A 14,680-nucleotide genomic window follows, 5' to 3' on the forward strand; every position below is an offset into this window, starting at 1 on the left:
GAGGGTGCCAGAGGCCCCGTTGGTTTTTATGAGCCTGTGGGTCAGCTCGGACTGGCTGCCTACTCATCTGTATGCAGCGGCTCTCAAAGAACACAGTTTACTTTGGAACCGGATCCAACAGGAGTAGGCGTGGCAGTAAACCCGGCTAGATGCACCAGAGGTGTTGAGCTGGGGGGGGGGGGGGGGGGAGGAAGAGAAGGGGGTGTGCTAATTAGGAGGGATTGTTGGGATTGTTGATGGAGCCCTGACTTGGAGTCAGAAGCCCAGTTGGCTCAGGCTGGCTGTGTGATGTTGAGCCCACATGCACCGGGACTACATGCTCCCACGTGGGGCCATTGGAGATCCCCGCGGAGCCCCTCCAGAGTTTCTTCTGCTCCGTGATTCATTCTGTGGCCATGGGTCAGGCTGACCTGACTGTCCGTTGGCCATTCAGCTGTCCCCCTGACCCCAGCACATGGAGGGCTCAGGAGCAGAGAGTGTAATGCAAAGCAGAGTGGGAGCCAGGCCCTGCAACACCAACCATGTCACCTGGGGGCAAGTCCCTAGCCTCTCACCCTCAGAGGCCTGGGGTGGGAGTGAGATAATGGATGTGATGTACTTGGCACACACTTGGCATTGAGTAAACATTCGTGAAAACCGACATAGCAGCTTTCTCTCCTTCTTCCCACTCAATGCCCTGGTATTCTCTCTCTCCCTCTTACACAGAGAGAGAGGAGGTCTCATCTCACCAACACACCCCGACAGGTACCACCAGAGCCATGGTCGGCAAACTCGCGGCTCGCAAGCCACATGCTGCTCTTTGGCCCCTTGAGTGTGGCTCTTCCACAAAATACTACAGCCTGGGAGAGTCTATGTTGAAGAAGTGGCATTTGAAGAAGTTCAAGTTTAAAAAATGTGGCTCTCAAAAGAAATTTCAGTCCTTGTACTGTTGATATTTGGCTCTGCTGACTAATGAGTTTGCCGATCACTGCACCAGAGCATCAGAAAACAGTCTCCTAAGGAAGCTGCCCTTCTGGGCTCAGGGAGTAACAGGGGGTGGATACGAACAGGCCACACATCCCTTCACTGTCTATCTCCTCCACTGATGGCCACACAAGACTGTACTGGGTGACCCATCTACAGGAACCCACGGGATGGGAAGAGCAGGAGGGCTGCAGAGTGGCCCCCGGGCTTAGGGGTGTGGCCAGTGGCTCGGATGCCCCTGATTGCACAGACTCAATGCGGCATGATTCCCACAGGAAGGAGCGAGTGGAAACAAGTGCATAATTACACGGGAAAAGGAATTTTTTTTTTTTTTTAGTTTTCAGGATTTTGTGCTAACTTTGTTAGTTATTTTAAGTTATTTTTTATGTTATTGTGAATAGAAGTGTTTTTCTTTTATTATATTCATTGAATTTATTGGGGTGGCATTGGTTAATAAAATGATCTAGGTTTCAGGTGTACAGTTCTATACTATATCATCTGTATATTTTTAAAAAATATTATTTTATTGGTTTTTTACAGAGAGGAAGGGAGAAGGGTAGAGAGTTAGAAACATGGATGAGAGAGAAACATCAATCAGCTGTCTCCTGCACACTCCCTACTGGGGATGTGCCTGCAACCAAGGTACATGCCCTTGACCAGAATCGAACTTGGGACCCTTCAGTCCTTAGGCCAATGTTCTATCCACTGAGCCACACCGGTTAGGACTCATCTGTATATTGCATTGTGTGTATTCAATACCCCAAGTCAAGTCTCCATCCATCACCATGTATCTCCCTCCCACCACCACCTTTACTCTCGTCTACCTCCCCCTTCTGCTTGTCATCACCATGCAGGAAATTTTATTTTCAAACACTTATAAGTATAATCAGTTGTTACCACAAAGGAAAAGGAATAGAGCGGTTGTAAGTAAGACATCTCACAGTAGCATTTCCGTGTGCAGTTTGATTGTCGGGGAGCTAATCCAGGGAGCAGCAAGCAGGACCACGGGAAAGAAGAGAGAGTCAACGCTTGTGCTAACCATGACTTTTCCTTCCCAGGAGGTCTCCTGTGAGTGCACTGTTGCCATCCTTGCTCCCTGTCCCCAAAAGTATCTCTTCCCTCTCCACTGTGTGGCCCTCTACTACATTTCGGGGTATCCACCCCACCTCTCAGGGTGCCTCCCAGCCCCAGGCTCACCCCTTCCCGATGGTGAGCATCCCCCCAGTGGGTTGTGGGGCCATGGAAATGCGCCCTGAGCATGGGGGTCCGGCCCTGCCTGCTGCTCTCAGAAAAGGCTGAGTGGGGCACCAGCTCTAAGAGGCCTTGGTTGGAGAGGAGGGAGCACCCCCTACCCCCCAGAGCTCCAGGGGGCCTAGGTTGTGTGAACTCTGGGGAGGGGATGGATATGTCAACTGTCGCTCCCTTGGATCACCGGTGGTGGCTCTACTGACTCCTGCCCAGCTTGGTGTCTGCACCTCAGAAGCCCTGGGCTGGCACTCGGGCTGTTCCAATGGCTGGAGCTCTCAGAGGCTTCAGCAGGAGAGGCATTGGGGTCTCAGAGGACAATTTGGGAAAAGGGCTTTCCCCACCCAATTTCCAGAGGGATTGGGGGGGTGGGGGGAGGCCGACTTCTATGCTTGAGTTGTGCCTCCATTCACCCACTTATCCTCCAGAGGCCTGGAAATACACACAGACACACACAAGCCCAAGCCTCTTGTAGGTAAACATCAATTCTCAGAGACTTAGGAACGAATTCCTAATGAGGAAAATGAATGTTTTCTTAAGCGCCTCATTCATTTGCAAGGCAGGTGCCAGCAGCAGCACAATGGGGCCAAAGGTCCAATTATTATGCAGAACGGGTAGGCATCTTACCTCAATTCCACCCCTTGCCTCCACACCTTCAGACAGCCCTTTGGGACCTGCTGGGAAAGGGGAAGAGACCGTTGCTAAGCAACGGCGGGGCGGGCTGGGCTGATGAGCCCTTTCTCCCAGATGCACCCTGTTGCTCGTGATGTGCAAAGGAAGACATTCCACCTGGTGGGACCCTGCACCTTCCCCCAAATCCGTGGTCAGCAAACGGAGGCTCGCGAGCCACATGCGGCTCTTTGGCCCCTTGAGTGTGGCTCTTCCACAAAATACCACGGCCTGGGAGAGTCTATGTTGAAGTGGCCTTAGAAGAAGTTTAAGGCTTAAAAAATGTGGCTCTCAAAAGAAATTTCAATCGTTCTCCTGTTGATATTTGGCTCTGTGGACTAATGAGTTTGCCGACCACTGCCCCAAACCAACAGGACTCAGCTCCTCAGTCTCTCCCGGACCAGGGTCTTCATGGAGCCATTCTGCCCCTGCCATGCCCACCTGCTGCTCCTCCTGCCTCTGCTGTGCCCAGGGAGCCCTGGCAGCGGGCACCTGCACCCTCCTGCTTCCCGGGCTCCATACTAGCCCTGCTGGTGGCCACTGGCCTCCAAGCACCGGCAGCCTCAGCCTCTGCACTGAGCTGCAGAGCCAGGTCCACAGATGTTCTAACTTTCTTTAAGGAAAAAGCATTTTAAAAATATATATTTATTGATTTTAGAGAGGAAGGAAGATGGAGAGAGAGATAGAAACATCAATGATGAGAGAGAAACATGGATCAGCTGCCTCCTGCAGGCCCCCCCAACTGGGGACTGAGCCTGAAACTCAGGCATGTGCCCCTGGCCGGAATCGAACCCGGTACCCTTTAGTCCGCAGGCTGACGCTCTATCCACTGAGCCAAGCCAAACATTTCAAAGACATCTTTATGGTGACTAACTTCCCAGCAGGCACAGCGTGGATACACAGGAGGTCTTTGGAGGTGCCTGTGTGACTCGGGGGAGGGGGGGGCGACAGGGCAATCCATTCACTCAGGGACAAGTCTGAGGGGGTCAGAGGCCTGAACAGGCCCAGGAGCAGCTGGAGGGAAAGCAGGCCGACTTGGCACCTCGAACCCAGTCCTGGGTCCCAGGAAGGGGTGCAGGATGGACGATGGGGGCGAGAGTGGCCCATCAGGGCAGTGCTGCCAGGGCGCCGAGCAGAAGATGGGAAACAGCAGGAGGTGGGAGCAGCGCACTGTGTGTGCTAAGTGCATGTCACAGGGCGCCTGGGTCCATGCTAACGCCCTCAGGGCTGGGCGTTGTGCTCCTCCAAGTGCCCTGGTCTCCGGGTCAAGCTCAGGCCCAGCTGTGATGCCAGGCCCCTCTGCCCATCGCCTCCTTGATGGGGTTACCAGGAAGGTGGCCACGGCCTCCCTGGGGGATGGCGCAGAGGAAATGAAATCTAAGAGAATTCTAAGTTGAAAATGTGGTGAGTTGAACAAATGTTGATTTTGGCTCCCTCCACAAAAACCAGGAATAAAGACATTTTTTAAAAATGTATTTAAGGCAAAATGCATCAAGACAAAGAACAGGAAAGGAGACAAGGGCGGCCAAAGGGACTCCCGCAAAGCTTTGGGGTGGGGGTGGGAGGGGTGGGGGCTGGGAGACGGGACAGGGCAGAGCAGCGATAGCGGAACCCAAGGCCCAGCAAGGGAGATGCCCCTGGACGCCAGCTGCAGGCCCGCAGAGGCCAGACTAGCTACCCAGGTGTGGCTGATGGCAGCTGATGGGTGAGGCCGGAGCCAGGGAAATGGGTTGAAAGTCTTGATCCAAAACAGATTCTCCAGGCTGGGGTTTCCTTGGGAGCAAACAGCGTGTGGCTTTGTGAAGGGGCCTGTGTGAGATCTGCAACCCGAATAGGAGATCCAGACCCCCTCCCTCCACCTCCAAGCAGCGCCCCGGGGCCTGAGGGCAGCCATGCAGGCGAAGGGCCGGGCTTCTCACATGGAAAACTCAACAGCTGAGAGGATAGACCTTGAGCACTGGCACCTGGGCATCGCCTCACTGGCTGGATCAGACACAACCTCCCTTTTCCCCTCCCAGCTTCCAAAGGCCAGCAGACAGGAAACTAAAGTGCTAAGGGGTGAGGAACCTTTTTTTTTTTTTTTTTTTTTTTCTGCCTAGGGCCATTGGGATCATTATAACATCATTCTCAGGCCACACAAGATGATCAACATAAAAACCAGCCTGGTATATTTGGTCAAACATTTCATTAATGCACCCCCTAACAGGGGTCCTCAAACTTTTTAAAGTGGGGGCCAGATCACGGTCCCTCAGAGAGCTGGAGGGCCGGACTATATGAACTACTAATTCCTACTGTAACACCTCGGCTGCGCTCACTGCCCAAAAAACCTGGCGGGCCGGATCAGACTCCTCTGCGGGCCGCATGTGGCCCAAGGGCCGTAGTTTGAAGACCCCTGCGCCTAAGGCCTTATGTGGCCCCAGGGCCAGATGTTCCGCACCCTACAATTCAGAGGGAACAACCAAGACAAACCATAAAGGGAATTTGGAGTCACTGAGGCAAAGCAGGGAGTAAGATAAATTCTGAAAACCCACACTTAGCTCCTAAGAGAAAATACTATATTGTAGATATGAAATAAGAACAGGAAGCTGGGGGGGGGGGGGGGGGAGGGGAGGGGGAAGATTCTAAGAAGAGAGAGCACTTGGAAATTAAAAATATTATAGCAGATGAATAATTGGAAAGCAAAGCTAGGAAAACCTCGCAGGATTCTTTTTTTTTTTTCATTTTAAAAATATATATTTTAATGATTTTTTACATAGAGGAAGGGAAAAGGAGAAACTTCAATCAGCTGCCTCCTGCACACCTCCTACTGGGAATGTGCTTGCAACCAAGGTACATGCCCTTGACCGGAATTGAACCTGGGACCTTTCAGTCTGCAGGCTGATGCTCTATCCACTGAGCCAAACCGGTTAGGGCTCGCAGGATTCCTTGTTAAGGATTAAGGATAGGACTCATGGAGGAACCCTGCAGAGTGCCACTGAAGCCAGGACAGCTGGGCAGAGAAGGATGGATGGCCAGTGCCCTGCTCTTCACACTCCTCTGCTGGGAGCTGGTCTAGGGTGGGGCCCTGGCAGGGCAGAGGCCCAGAGGGTCATGCTGGGAGGTTGGAAAGCTGGAGGGCAGGGCCTGGGGGACCCTAGTTCTACATCACAGCGTCCCTGGTTTGTCCCGTTGGTGCCTCTCACACTTTGTTCTACATTCTCAGTGGCTCACACATGTCCCCATCACATCAGAAGTCCAGACAAATACATTCCCATGTCCCCAGCCAGTCACCCTCTGTGCTCATTGAATACTCAGGGGACGAGGGAGGTGAGGTGGCAGGCAGCAAATTCCCCTCACGCAGGTACCTGGCAGGGACTTGGGCCCGGGCTCACGCATTTATAAGGGTCAACTACTTGTCTTGGGCACGCAAACCCCAGCTCTGGAAATTGCCAGCCTCTGCAATGACAAGGCGCAGTGCCCTGGGCCAGTCCCGTGACCTTGAAGTTGGTGCCTTTTCAGCCACATGGACTGATGCGACCGGCCCTGCATCTCACCACCTGGCTCAGAGACCTGACGCTGTGGCACAGTCCTCAGGACCCATGGTCCCTAGAGGATAGACCTTGAACCCCAGGCCCTTCTAGAACATCTAAAATGGGGGTTCCAAAGAGCGGGTCTCCCTGGCCTCCCAGCAGATGCCCCCCGGCTCTCTCCTGGGTCCCCCCTGTGACTATGGGTGCTAGGTAATGAGGATTTCATTTTGGGGAGGAAAACCGCTTTAGAATAAGGTCCCCAAACCTCAAGGTGACCGCCTCAGGGAGCTTTGGGGAGTAGGAAAAACACTGACCTTGGAATCAGGACATCTGGGTTTGGAAGGGCTTTGCCACTTCCTAGCAGGGCGCTGCTGGGGGTGGGGGGATGGGGGGGTGTTATGCGGCATCTCTGAGCCTCAGCGTCCTTTCTGGGCAAGGACAAATTAGACTAATCAGCTCGGCTGGTGTTGCTCAGTGGTTAAGCATCGATCTATGAACCAGGAGGTCACAATTTGATTCCCAGTCAGGGCACATGCCCGGGTTGCGGGTTCAGTCCCCAGTGTGGGGCGTGTAGGAGGCAGCAGCACCCCATTGTAGCTTCCCTTTACCGGCCTCATCCTCTGCAGAACACGTTAGTGAACATTTTCCTACCGGGTCCTTTACACAAGGGAAAGCAGCTGCAGAGGAGGGCTAGGGATGGCCCGGCCTCGGGATGGGGGTCAGGTTATTAGGTCTGTCCTCGTTACCCCAGCTGCCCTGTGATGAAAACGTAAGTGATAGGAACGTGGGTTCTTCCTGTTCCCCACCCCCATGCATGCAACCCTCCCCCTGCTCCTAATCTCACCCACCCCTCCGTCCCTGAGCCCACTCAGTCCTGGCCCGCAGGTCCTCAGCACAGGAGAAAACGCCCAGCCGGCCACTCCCACCAACAGTTTTGGGGCTTGAATCCTCCCTTTGCAAAAGGACACTGGGGCAAGGTTCTGGCATGTTCTCCGGATGTAAGGGGGAAACTGCTCAGTATGTTCTAACGCAGGGGTCTTCAAACTACGGCCCGCGGGCCACATGCAGCCCCCAGGGGAGTCTGATCCGGCCCGCCAGGTTTTTTGGGCAGTGAGGGCAGTCAAGGTGTTACAGTAGGAATTAGTAGTTCATATAGTCCGGCCCTCCAGCTCTCTGAGGGACTGTGATCTGGCCCCCACTTTAAAAAGTTTGAGGACCCCTGTCTAATGTTACTATCAAGGGAGGCAGGTGGTCTTTGCCTGTAACCCTCTGGAGCTCCACAGAGCTCAGGTGATTCAGTCCCCCAGCACAGTGGTCGGCAAACTCATGAGCCAGCAGAGCCAAATATCAACAGCACAAAGATGGAAATTCCTTTTGAGAGCCAAGTTGTTGTTTTTTTTAACTTAACTTCTTTTAACGCCACTTCTTCAAAATAGACTCACCCAGGCCTTGGTATTTTGTGGAAGAGCCACACTCAAGGGGCCAAAGAGCTGCAGTTTGCCCTAGCAGGTGTGCCCACCATCACACAGATTGAGGGCCTCTCATACGGAACCCACCATCCCCTGCCCCGGAGAAATGTCACAGGGCCAAAAGGCCGGGGAGGGGCTCAGGGGCCGTGGGCTGGGAGGGGCGGGGCTGCAGGGAGGACAGAGTAGGAACCTCCTCTGGACAAAGCCTAAGCCCTTTGGGTCCTCACGCAAAGACTGAGCCTAAGTACCTGAAGGAACAATGGGCCCAGGTGTGCACTGTGAATCAGGCACTTTATAGCAAAGGCAAGTCTCATTCCACAGACCTCAATATTTCAGCCCGTGGAGCATGGCCTTCCTTCTTGTTCAAAGCCAAGGCCAGTAACCACCCAGTCAGTCTACATCCATGCCCTTTGCTGGGTCTGGGTCCCCCCAGCCATGTTCTGATCCTGGTGTGTCTTCCCACCCACTCTCTCCCTGTGGAGAAGTGTGTTGACCGTGCCATCATGGGGTTCTCCTTCCCAGCACAGTCACAGTGCCCCCCGAAAATGAACAAGTTAGCAGTCTCATCAGGAAGCTGAGCTTTCATGCAGGTTCTTGGGACTTCCTTGTGCTTGCAGCCAGGTGGCTGAATTGGCAAAGGGGGCCGTGGCAAATGGGAGGCTGTGTCACCTTCTGGGGTCTCTTGAAAGACAGCTGGTGTGACCCCTCGCACCCCCCTCAGCTAGGTGCCCTTTCTATAGACGCTTGTGTAACGATTCATCTAACTGCTCCCACAAGGGCAGGTGCCCTGGCAGGCCGGGGTCACAGCGTTATTCATCCCCGCACGTCCAGAACCTGGCAGGGGTCAACCAATGTCTGCAGGTGGATGATTAAAAGTGAATGACTTGAGTATAAAGGAGGTACATTAAAGAAATGCTTCTGCTTTTGCTTTCCTCTGCAATCCCAGTGAAATAACCGTCTTTCAAACAGACATGAACCCTCAAGGGTAAGGAGAACTGGACAGGAGACAATAGCAACATTTTTGAAAATCAGATGCATCCTACATTTGCACAGGAAAGAAGAAAAATAGGAACCAGCACAGTTCACACTTCAGAATCCCCAGAGACCGAGCTACCTGCAGCCCTGTCTCCCTCTGGGGGGAGGGGGAAGGGTGGGTTTGAGCAAAGCAGCTAAGAGAAGGTAGGCCAGGTGGGTCCATTTAGGAAAGACAGTAGTTAGACTTCCAGATCCCTTTTCTGACTCAGCGCAGGCAAGAAACTTCTCCCGGCCCCTCCTAGCACAAGACCGGAGATTCCTTCTCTGGTGAGGGTAAAGCAGAGGGCCTCCGCATGGAGGGACACACAGCACCATTAAGAATTACTTATCCCTTCGTCCCCGCAAAAGGAGGGCTAAGTACACAAATCCATAGATGTCAGGGCCCCCAATTCCTTTCTGCAACTTGAACCCAGAGGTGAGCAGTCAGGACTTGGAGATTGGGAGAGCTGTCCCTGAGAAACCTGACTATCCCCCCGCCCGCCCCCAAAAGGGGAGACTGCTAACAGGAGCCCCTGCAACGAAGTGGCCCAGAGTATCCCCCAGGGGCCCTGATGCTGTCAAGCTCCAACCTCTGGCTAAGAGCTTTCTCTTCACAGGAGGGTTTTTTGGTTTTTTTTTTACTGGATTTCAGATGAAAGCAAAAGTAGAAGCATTTTTTTTTTTTTTCAGAGAGTAAAGGTGTGGCAAGCTAGCACAGCCATGGCATATGCAGCCCCACGTTGGGTGCTTTATGTGCCCGCCAGCTCAGCCAGGTTCAGTGAGCCTGAGAGGGGGCGGCGAAGGATTGAGAAAAGACAGACAAGAGAATGAAAGCGGATCTCGGTCGGACACTATCCTCTCTGATGGAGAGCTAGCAACAATGCCAGGGACTACAAGCCGTGTCTTTATTTTATAGCCGATTCCACGAGGCAAAGTAAGGGTGTGGTTACAAAGTCCTCGTGGGTTTTGAATCTAGTCAATTACATGCACCTGAACTCTATCAAGCCCACATCACTCAGGCACGTGGGGTCACGTGTTCAGACCATAGGTTCAAGCTCACAACTACAGCCTCTGGCCATGATTGTGCTGGGAGGGCTCTGCCCTCCAAGCTGGGACTTGCACGTGGCCATGAGAGGACTGTGCCCTCTCATTAGTCTGAGGCTTGAACCTGTCCAAACACTGTAGCTGCTCTCCACAGAAAGGAGAGGGATAGAGAGACAGAAACTCAATAATGAGAGAGAATCGTTGATTTGCTGCCTCCTGCATGCCCCCACCTGGGTTCAATCCTGCAACCTGGGCACGTGCCCTGACCGGGAATGGAACCATGACCTTCTGGTTCATGGGTCGACCCTCAACCACTGAGCCATGCCAGCTGGGCAAGAAGCATTTCTTTACCAGATATTTGAGCAGCCAACACAAACACACAGGAAAAAAGCGTCTTTCAGGGAACAGAGACTGTGCAGGGAAAAGAAAGCTTCCAATAGAAAAGTGCTACCACTTTTTTAGAGAGCTAAGTTCCCATCTTCAGTGATAATCTCTAAAATGGAAGCACCTGGAAGTATTACCGCAAGTGTGGCATGTAGAGATAGGTGGTAAAATCGAGGGGAGAAAAACAGCCCAAAGAGATGAAAGTCGTAGCCCTGGAGATTGGGAGAGGGGGCAAAAGGAGACTTGACTGTTTTAATATCAAACTGGTTAGAACAGTGGTCGACAAACAGCGGCTCGTGAGCCACATGCGGCTCTTTAGCCCCTTGAGTGTGGCTCTTCCACAAAATACCACGGCCTGGGCGAGTCTATTTTGAAGAAGTGGCGTTAGCCGAAGCCGGTTTGGCTCAGTGGTAGAGCGTCAGCCTCGGACTGAAGGGTCCCAGGTTCGATTCCAGGCAAGGGCATGTATCTTGGTTGCTGGCATATCCCCAGTAGGGGGTGTGCAAGAGGCAGCTGGTTGATGTTTCTCTCTCATCAATGTTTATAGCTCTCTATCTCTCTCCCTTCCTCTCTGTAAAAAATCAATAAAATATATATATTTTTTTAAAAAGTGGCGTTAGAAGAAGTTTAAAAAAAATGTGGCTCTCAAAAGGAATTTCCATCGTTGTATGGTTGATATTTGGCTCTGTTCACTAATGAGTTTGCCAACCATTGGACCGTTAGAACAATGTGATGCTTTGGATATATGCATAATTCACTAAAACAAAACCTAAAGGTAAAAACGAATGAATGAGTAAATACAGGGGTAGACAACAAGTGGGTATACAGTTTGTAGTACCTGAAACAGAGTATTTATTCTTGTGTTACTATTTCTTAATTATTATATCATTTATTTGGATTGCACCTGTAAACCTAAATTTGCCTACCCCTGCAATGCAAGCCTCCTAGTGAGAAATCTCAGCCACTAGATGGTGGTGTTGGCCACTTGTGGAAACGGAGCCAGGGAAGGGCCAATGCTAGCCAGACGGCATTTCTAGGGAGTTTTCTCCAAAACAGAATAAAGTAAGATCTTCCGCAATAAAGTTAGGAAGGGATGACATCGCTTATCTCCTTATTTTCAAATATCCCTCTTCATGGAATGGGAAGAAAAAATAATTTTCCCCTAGAAGTGCAATAATTGAAAGCTCAACTCATGGAGGCAAATGCAGTCTTCTGAAACACAGGTGTGGAGCCAGTAAACTCCGCTGTGCAGCCAGCTGTGGTAAATGTCTCTCTCAGGCACCCGGGCCTGGAGTCATGCATAGGGGAATTCAGGAACAGGAAGCTTGCTTTAGGAAAACCAAAGCTATTGGCGTTAATGACAGAAATCAATGAAATTGAGTAAAAAATGGCTTGGGGCCCGGCCAGGCATGCCTCAGTGGTTGAGCGTCAACCTATGAACCAGGAGGTCATGGTTCCATTCCCAGTCAGGGTGCATGCCTGGGCTATGGACTCGATCCCCAGGGTGGGGCGTGCAGGAGGCAGCCCATCAAGGATTCTCTCTCATCACTGATATTTCTCTCTCTCCCTCTCCCTTCCTCTCTGAAATCAATAAAAAAAAAAATTTTTTAAAGAAAGATGGCTTGGGGATCCTCACCTAATGGGTGGGATACATATCTATCCGGGAACAGAGGCATGTTTAACACATTCCACAACACTGATGACTCTGGGTAACCTGACCAGTGTTTCGGTTCTTTTTCCTTGGCTTTGCTTCCCTTGACTTTTCTGGATGTGTGATCAGCAGGAACTGTGGGCACATCTTTCTTACCCTCTGCTGTGCTGAGCACATCTTCATTAGGTAAATACTACTATGTAAATAGTAATAAATGAGTCTGGTACACTGGCTGGAAGCCCAAGATCAAGGTGTCAGCAGGGTTCATTTCTCCTGAGACTGCTCTTCTTGGCCATCTCCCGCTGTGTCCCCACATGGTCCTGCCTCTGTGTGCACACATCCCAGTGTCTGTGTGTCCAGTTTATTTTTCTTAAAAAAAGAAGAAAAAAGAAAAGAAAACATGACTCAGATTGGAGTATGGCCTATCACAATAGCCTTGTTTTAACTTAATCACCTCTTTGAAGGCCCTGTCTCTAAATATAGCCCTATTCCCAGGTCCAAGGTGTACAGGCTCCAGTATCTGAGTCTGAGGATTGGCTGGGGGTGAGGTGGAGACACACAGTTCAGCCTACAACAATGAGAAATGTAACCGCCATCTAACAAAACTGGATTCTGAAATTCACTATGAAGAAATGTGCCAGCCCTGGCCGGTTTGGCTCAGTGGATGGAGCATCAGCCTGTGGACTGAATGGTCCCATGTTCAAACCCAGTCAAGGGCATGCACCTTGGTTGCAGGCACATCCCCAGTGGGGGTTTGCAGAGGGCAGCTGATCCATGTTTCTCTCTCATCAATGTTTCTGACTCTCTATCCCTCTCCCTTCCTCTCAGTAAAAAATAAATAAATAAATAAAATTAAAAAATAAATAAATAAAAAATAAAATATATATTTTTAAAAAGGAATGTGCCAATGCGAGGACTCTTTACTTGTGTGGGCCTCAGTTTTCTCATCTGAGAAATTGGGGATGATACTACCAACCTTCCCGGGTTGCTGGGAAGATGAAAAAAGCTTTTTACTTCTGTGGCGCACTTTGCAGAGCTCCGCATACAGTAGTAGGCACTCAACTAATCAGAGCCGCTTCTCATCATTTCCCTGCACTTCACCTGCCCTTGCTCCCTGCGCCGACCTCTTTGCCCCTCAGGGCCTTTTCTCACACACCAACCCTGGTACTCAAATCCCACTTTGATGTCCTGACTCGTTTTATGCCCCTTTGTTCTACAGTCAGCACCAGCCCCCAGCTCCCCCTCGCCCAGCTTTGCCAGCGGCATTATTATTATCTGTTCTCCACCACCAGGCTATCCAATTACCACCTACGAATTAAAACTGCAGGTTGTGAATTTGTCAGCTAACTTTCCCTGCACCTGGGCTGACCCTCCCAATTAGGATGCAAGGCATTTTAGATCAAAGCCCAAACTTCTACTTTTTAGTTTTTCCCACAGCACCCATCAAAGCATCTCAAACAGAGGAGCCTTCGTGAATCAATTTAAAAAGTCTATGGATGTGAAAATACTTTTTAAAAAAATGGTCAATATTCACCGGTGTGTGTGTGTGTGTGTGTGTGTGTGTGTGTGTGTGTGGTTTTTAGCATAAAGAAATCATGAGAGAGAAACACGGGATTCAGGTAACTCACTGACTGTCTTTGGAGGGAAGACGAGATGAAGCAGCAATGCCGTGCTGTGTTTTTCAAGCTGAGTGATAATTGCACCATTATTGGTTATGCTCTTCTCACACCTTTTTTGTACCCTTCCATATTGCAAGTTGATAGTTATTCATTGGCTCTCATCTGCTGTTTGTACCTGGACTTCTTAACACGCACAAGTCCTGGGGGAGGGATTCTCCTGACAGGCGAGAAAACACTGAAAGCATTTGTCTTAGAAGAGTCTTCATTCGGGCTTTGGAGTGTAACTCGGCAAACCCTCTCAATTAATCTCCTAGCTGGCTGGAAAGATGGATGAGACATTACGAGCCTCACAGATGCAAGTGGATTTCTATAAATAGGAGGGAAAAATAATTTCCTGTGTGTCCTCATACAGAGGAAACTTAATTGGGAATGCATTTCTGGCTCCATGAAGGAAGGTAGGAGAAGCAGATGGCAGACAGAGCAGGGTTCTGCCCTCTCACTGACCTGAGAATCCACAGTCCTACTCCGTTGCCTTCCACACTTCCTCGTCAGTTCTCAGACAGTGAAGGGCCAGTAGCATCCTCCAAGACCCCAGGAGTTCTTCATCATGTCCCCTACCCTCAGAGGGTCACCTGTGCTCTTTGGGGAATGTAAGCGTGACAAAGTTAAGGCTCATATATATTTGCAAAAACCAGTCAGAACTAGAACTCCCATAATTCTCATTTTTCAGATCTCAACCAAGAACTGGACCCAGGCATCCTGTCTCCAGGTCCAAGGACTCATCACTGTGAGAATGACATTTATAGACCACCCTCCATTGTGCTTCAAAACCAGCTCCTCCCCCTCTTACAGCCCTCAAAATCAGGACAAAAGAAAATCCATGATCTTTATGCTACATCCAAAGTCACTGTCACCCCAGGAAAGAGCACCTCATAGGCTCAGACATGTGTGTAGTGTGCATCTCACCGACCATGGAGCTGCACAGCCACTGCCTCTCCCAAGAACTGGGAAATTAAGACATGAAGAACCTTTCTCAGAGCATTAAAGCAGCAGATCAACATGCAATGGATGAGCAGGAACACAGGCTACATCCCCTGAGGGGACTAATAGACA

This window comes from Pipistrellus hanaki (assembly GCF_964339955.1).
Source record: "Pipistrellus hanaki genome assembly, chromosome: 19".
In the NCBI taxonomy this organism is placed as follows: domain Eukaryota; kingdom Metazoa; phylum Chordata; class Mammalia; order Chiroptera; family Vespertilionidae; genus Pipistrellus; species Pipistrellus hanaki.